Source organism: Apteryx mantelli, chromosome 20, assembly GCF_036417845.1.
Source record: "Apteryx mantelli isolate bAptMan1 chromosome 20, bAptMan1.hap1, whole genome shotgun sequence".
NCBI classification, from domain to species: Eukaryota; Metazoa; Chordata; class Aves; order Apterygiformes; family Apterygidae; genus Apteryx; species Apteryx mantelli.
In genome coordinates, this window is record NC_089997.1 from 8,087,967 (window position 1) to 8,094,970 (window position 7,004).

A 7,004-nucleotide genomic window follows, 5' to 3' on the forward strand; every position below is an offset into this window, starting at 1 on the left:
TTTTTCTTTTTTTTTATATATATTCTCCATGATTTCCATCCCTTAGTTGATTTGGGCTTTCCTGTCCCATGTTTAACCAAAGCTATAAGATATCCCAGATCTCTTGTGAAATACACACAAATATGCAGCTTAGAGTATTTGGATTAGAAGAGGTCATCTTTCAGAAAGGCTTCCTTGGAGGAGTTTCTTGAAGATAACACTTCTGAGATCTGTCAAATCCCAAGTTTTCTTAGACTAGAGGCATAGTAGCTGCCTCTATCTCCTGCTAATAAAGTCTTATTGCGGGGTACTACCAATAAGCATCATTGGTGCAGACTCTCTTTTCTTCTAACATGGCAGTATCCTAGAAACTCTTTGCTCTTAATTAACCATCTAAGTAGCCCACCAATCCAGTGAAATAAGGGGGCAGATGGGGGAGGGGAGGGCAGGGTCCTAATCTCTCCCTGCCAAAGGTCTCCCTGCCTTGCGGATCTCTGCTGCAGCCCGCACACCGCACACCACCCCAGGCCCTGAAACAGGACATCCAGGGCTGACTTCCAGGAGGAGGCCTCAGAGAGCAGCTTTGACATGGTGGGACTTTTTTCTCTGGCATAGTTAACAAGGAAATGGTCTTGCCATGATGGAGCGCTCAGAGGTCCTCTTTCGAGCAGCAGTGCCACAGTCATTACCTTTCGAAATGGGCAAATAGGGAAAACTTCCAAAGACAAAGCATTTCTTCAGAAAATAATTGGCCTCTTGCAACCACTTCTCGCAGATGCGCATACTACAGTGAGCGATGTTTCAAGGGCTCAGAGCTTATTTTTTGTGCTGAAAATGAAGCAAATCACAACATTGCTTTTGGACCCTGAAAATCGTTGCCTGATGCTCAAGCGCTTTCCTGCAAGTCGGCAGGAAATACATGAAGGGTCATAGCCAAGAATCAGCTTGCAAAGTTGCAGTGGTTTTATGCAAATAACTCTGCAAGACCCTTCCGTGTTATGGTCCTCACCTTTCCACATGCTCCTCTCTTCCCTAAGGGAGTCATTTCTAGCCTGACAGTTGAGGTGTCCACCTCAGCTGAGCACTTTCTGTCACTAGGTTGTTGGAGGCCTGCAGTTTCTGAAGTTCTTGCCAGGATCTCCAGCCAGGATGCTAACTCAACCCCCGCGTTCAGCTGAGCACATACAACTGACCTCACCATCATCATCCAAGCCATGTGCCTGCTGCTGGTCTATGAACTGCTAAGGCAGGAGTGACCTCGCATGCACATGCCCCAGCCATGAGGCTGCTGCTAGCCTATCAGAGGCTGAGTCAGAAGTGACCTCCCAAGCAAGAACACAAGCCTTGTCCATCAGAGAAGAGGAAAGGCCATCAGCAGCCATGTGGGCTTGGTAGATGATTGTAAGGTCACCTCTATCTGAGCAGCTGATAAGCCAGCACTTGGCTAATGCTTGGGGCAATTGTTTGTGAGGTCACTTCTGCCTGAGGACCTGATAGGCCTCCAAGCAGCACAGGGCTAGGATGTTGATTGTGAGGTCATTCAGAACTGAGTAGCTGATGGGCCAGAAACAGTTACATGGCTTGGATGGTGACTGTGAGGTCACCTCTAGCTCAGCCTCTGATAGGCCAGCAGCAGGCCCATGGCTCAGGTGATGATTGTGAGGTCATTGCTGCCTGAATACCTGACTGGATGGAAGCCAAGACCATGCTGAGGTCATTTCCATAAGGGCAGGTGAAAGACCAGCAGCAGGCCCATTGGCTTGGTGGGTGATTATGAGGTCAGTTGTGTCTGATCAGCTGATAGGCCACCAGGAGGCTGTTGGCTGGGGACATTTTTATGAGATTGTTTCTCAGAAGCTCCTTGGATAGTAGGAGGCCCATGACCATAAGGGTGAAAGTGAGGTCACTTCTGTCTCTGCAGGTGATGGACCAGGAGCAGGCACATGGGTGGGAAAGTGGCTGTGAGGTGACTTCTATGGGTGAAGCTGATAGGCCAGCACTTGACTCCTGTCTGGGGTAAGGGGTTGTGAGGTCCTGTCTGCCTGAGAACCTGACAGGCCTCCAACAGGCACAGGGCTCGGATGTGTGTTTTGTGGTCACTCCTGTCTCTGGTGAGTGCCACTCGCTCTGTACAGAGTGAGGAGTGGCATGGACAGCCCTGGGCCGTGAGTGGTTTTGGGCCACTGGACTCTGTGCGAGACACAGAAATATCTTTTTTAATGGTGCAGGCCTGATAATACCAGAGATATTTAGAAAATGTGAATAAAAAATGAAAGAAGAGAGAAATTAAGAAAATGATCTAAAGCGGAGAAATGTTTTGTTACACTTTCCAGCTTTTAAATATTTATGTTCTTATTGTCTTTCTTTGCTTTGTTGTTTTTTTTCTTAATATCCTGGTCTTTTTTTCTTTTTTTTTTTGAAAAGGAAAGTAATTTCCAGAACTGGGGTGGAATGCAATGACAGAGTCACCGACAGCTGGTGCCATTGTAGGTGTCCTGGTCCCCTCTGCCCAGCCTCCATCTGCAGCTCCAAGGGGCTCTGGTCTCCCGCAGGTCCCCTGTGAGAGCTTCCAGGCCCAGGCAGGTACCTCAGATACACCAGGACCTCCCCAAGTGCCACTGGATGCTTGTGGTGAGATGGCTGAGCTCTGCCCGAAAAGGTGAAGAACCGTTTTCAACATTTAAAGAAAAAAGGGGAGCATCTTTTCCTCAGCTGAAGTGGTAGAATATTTTTAATAAAATGTTAACATTTTCCCATGAAAAAATAATGGAAAATTTCAGGAAGAGTATGAATCTCAGGAGAAGAAATATTGACCTGCCCGTGGCTTTGCATTACCACTGCTCTGTCTATTATGCTGTGGATGTAATCTCACTAATCTTGCACGTATTTTCACCTGTCCTCATTAAAGTGATCATTTATAAAGTTTCCTTTATATCAGACTATCTGGACTATCTGGAAAACTTTCTGTAATTTTCCAGTCTTCCTCCTCCACTTGCTCTTTATCCATCAGATACCTCTCAACTCTCCAGTTGCTGCTCTGAGCTTCAGGGAGTCTGAAGCTTGCCTCGTCTTTCAGGAGTCTGATGGTCTCCTTAGACAACTCCTTAGTTGTGTTTCTGTCTATCCATTCCTATCTATCAGTCAGAAACAGTTCAAGGAAGGTTATTCCTTGTGGAAAGTGGACCTCACTGGAGGCAGCTTGGATTTAACATACAGTTGAGGAGTGTATTTGACTTTTTATTAAACTGTATCATATTTTATTTTTGCTTGTTTGCAATTAAGAAAAATCCTCCTGTGCCTGCAGTTAGTTGTCTAAGGAAAGCAGGTGGGAACTGGTGCATAGGAGCTGTAACATTCAGCTACAGACTCAAGTGGAAAAAGGTTAGTTTTTAACAGGAGTGACCTAAGTCCCCAGTGGCTGATGAGAGAAATGGCAGGGTTGGGGAGGTGAGGAGGAAAGTTGGCCATAAAGGTGTCATATCGAAAATACTGCTTTTCCTGCATGTTCAGACTTCATTATGGTAGAGACCCTCTGGGTCACTATGAATTGGAGATTGTGGATATCACTTATTCTGTAAGCTGGAAAATAAAGGAAGCTTAAAAAGGAGAAATCCTTTCTTTCTCAGGTGTTCATTGAAATCTTCTTCTTGTAAATACACCCCTGAATCCTCTCCAATTAGCCACACAAGAATTGAAGAACTGAAGAAAATTAGGGGGAGTGAGATTGGTTGTTAGGGCTTTTGGCATTTTAATGGTTCTCGAGTGTATTTGTTGCTGAGTTCATGAACCTCAGATACTGAGAGGATATTGAACAAGCCTCTCAAGAAGTTAGAGTCAGAAGCAAATGCCAAAGTTTCTTGGAGTGTTAATGGGTCCCACTGAGGGTCGTTACTCACAAAGCCTCCCCAGAGGCTGATTACAGCAGAAAGTTGGAGGCACTAATTGCAAGCAGGCAAAGGCAATGTGCAGGTGGCTCTGATGCCAAGTAAACCTGGATGAGTTTTGTCAAGCAGAATGGCCAGGCACTGACACCCAGCCCTGAGTAGGGTGATCCTTTCCCTCACGCTGTGCTCAGGGCTCTTCCTGGGGCAGTGTGAATGTGGGGGTGTGCACTCCCACCCCAGGATCTCCCTACCTTTACTGATGTCTCTCTGCCCTCACTTGGTTTTCCTTGAAACACAAAGCCAGTAGCTGATCACAGACTCCCTCTGGGTGACCTGAAGCACCACAGCTCTACCCTTCAAGTGACACTTCCTTTTCCTGAAGTCACATCTGAAACCCGTGAGCTGCAGTTTGTGGCTGTTTCCCCTTCTCACGCTGTTTCCCATTTTCCATCATCTCTGAAACTGCCTTTCAAGCACTCACAAGCTACTACTCTCCTGCCCTTCACCTCCACTTCAGCAGGCTAAAGAAGCCCAGGTCCCTCAACCTCTCCTCCTGGGTGTGGTTCTTCCCCCCTAGGTGCAGGACTGGACACTTCTCTTGTAAATCTTCATGAGGTGCCTGTTGTCCAAATCACCCAAGTTTCTCTCAGTCCTTGTGAACTGAAGTTCCTCTGTGTAAACAAAACAAAACCAACACAGAACAGTACCAATGGGGAAAGGGTAAGCAGAGGTGGGCTGATTGTATGGGAGGGGATCAGCGTGGTAAAAGAGACAAACTTAAAAGAGGGAAGAGAAATAAAAGGTGGAAATGAAAAGTGAAGCGAAGGATTGATCAGGGCTGTTTTGGAGATTTCTGCCAGGAAGCCCTGCATCTCAACCATTCTGACTGGAGGAAGACAAGAAAGCTGACCTCCTGCCACTGTCATGGGGAACCCATGTGTTTTCCATGACTTTGACAAGTGAAGACACAGAGGGAAAAGAGTCACAGACTCCATCATGGTGGAAGGGACCTCAGGAGCTCTCTAGCCCAATCTCCTTGCTCACAGCAGGGTCAGCTCCGGGGTCAGACCAGGTTGCTCTGGGCTTGATCCAGTCTGGTCTTGGAAACCTCTAAGGGAGGAGACTGCACAGCGTCTCTGGACACCCAGTTCCTATGCTTGACCATCTTCTTAGCAGAAAAGCTTTTCCTTATCTCCTGCATAAACATCCTCCCATCATGCACTGTGGTGTAGAGCCTGGCTCCATCTTCTTGGTGACCTTCTCGTAGCCATTTGAGGGCTGCCATGAGATCCCTCCAAAGCCTGGAGTTCAGGCGCGAGTTCCCTGTTTAGCCAAGCTGGTCCCCTGACATGTCTGCTAGCTTTACTGAGTATTGGGATGGACCATTCTTGCGTTTGGCGGGTGCTGTCCTTAAAGGCCTGCTGGCTTTCCTGGCCTCTTCAGAGCTGCCTCCCACGGGATTCCCCACCAGGCCCCTGAAGAGGCCAAAGTCTGCTCCTCTGAAGTCCAGGGTCTGTACTCTGCTGCTGTCCTTCCTCACTCCCTTCAGGATCTGGGACTTCACTTTTTCATGGTCACTGTAGGCAAGGCTGACACTGACTTTCCCATCCCTGATCAGTTCCTCCGTGTTTGCAATTTCCACATCCAGGAAAGCATCACCATTATTGACCAGTCTTAGCTGTGCTAAGAAGTTGTTCCTGACACCCTGCAGAAACCACTGGTCTCCTTGCACACTGTTGTTTTCCCTTCCAGTGAATGTTAGGGCCATTAAGGTCTCCCCATAAGGACCAGGGCCTGTGACCCACAGACTTCCTTTGCCTAAAGGCAGTGGTGGGATGCAGTTGTTTGGGCTCAGGTAGGAAACTTGAGAGGTTCTGAGCTGTTTGTCCAGCAACCACTCCAAAAGGACATGGTTTTCCTGTAGGTCCCATGCTGTATTTGCTAGAAACATGCGGTTGTGCTGGACACCCCAGGCATCTGACATGGCCCTGCCTATGGCCTGTTTTTATGGCATTAACTCAAGGCTCTGCACTGAATTACATTAAATGTTTGCAACGTAGAGATGTGCATGAGTCTCAGCTTCCCAGTGAGTGGAGCTCTAGGAACAGTGGTAGGCATCCAGTGTCATTTCAGATGGCCAAGAAAATCCCCCACCTGGCCCCAACTTCATGCTCTAGAAGGAGGCGGGTCTCCTAGTTGCTCCATCAGAGCAAGCAGACCCTGGCACATGCCTTGCACCACCTCTGTCTCTTCAAATGTCACCAGGTGTTTGTGTGAGACCAACTGACTCCCATCCTCCATCTCCACTGATTACAATGGGAGCTTAGACAAGGCACTCGCATGCAGACATGTCTGTTGTGCTCACTTCAGCTTTGGCAAGGGCAATCCCACCTCCTGTGTGTTTGTGGAATTCACGGGAGGAATCTGAATCCCACTCCAGCCCAGAGGTTTCTAAACTGGCATAAGATGCCCAGATTGACTCATCTGAATCAATACCTGAACCATGGGTAAATGATCTCCTTTCTTGTCCCTGTCTAGGTGTCCTGCCTAGTAAAGAGGTGGGAATAGGGGCTTCCAGAGTGGGACGCTTCCACCTCTAATAGATAACCATCTTCTGATGAGACAAATTGCAATGCTGGGATCAGTCTCTCTTCACTGTGTTGAGAGAGACATCATAGATGATTATTTTAATCCACCTCAGTGAACATTTCCCAAGAGGAGGGAGTACAAAGGAGAAATGAAGTCACACCTTCAGCTAGGCCACTGTTCTCGAGTGGGGCCAGTCTACTGGGACAGAGGGAGCTCATGGCAACCTGGCAGCACTGCCAAGAGACAGCTCTGTGCAAGAGCATCTCCACTGCAAAAAGCAGCAGGGCTCCAGGCACTGCCTGCTCTTGCTGACATGAGATGAGACAAGACAGAGAGAAGCGAAAGGCAGTGTGGAGACAGAGGAGAGCTCATTGTAGAAGAAATCTTCACAGCCCCTGACACAGTAAGTCTCTGGCTGCAGGGCAATGCTACTGAGGTTTCTGGACAGGTCCTCTAAACCCAGTCCGTGACTGACAGGATTTTTAAGGATCGCTCTCGCGGCTTCTCCAGTGCAGAGGAGAAGGAGATGCTTCAGAGCAGGGATTCCCTGCC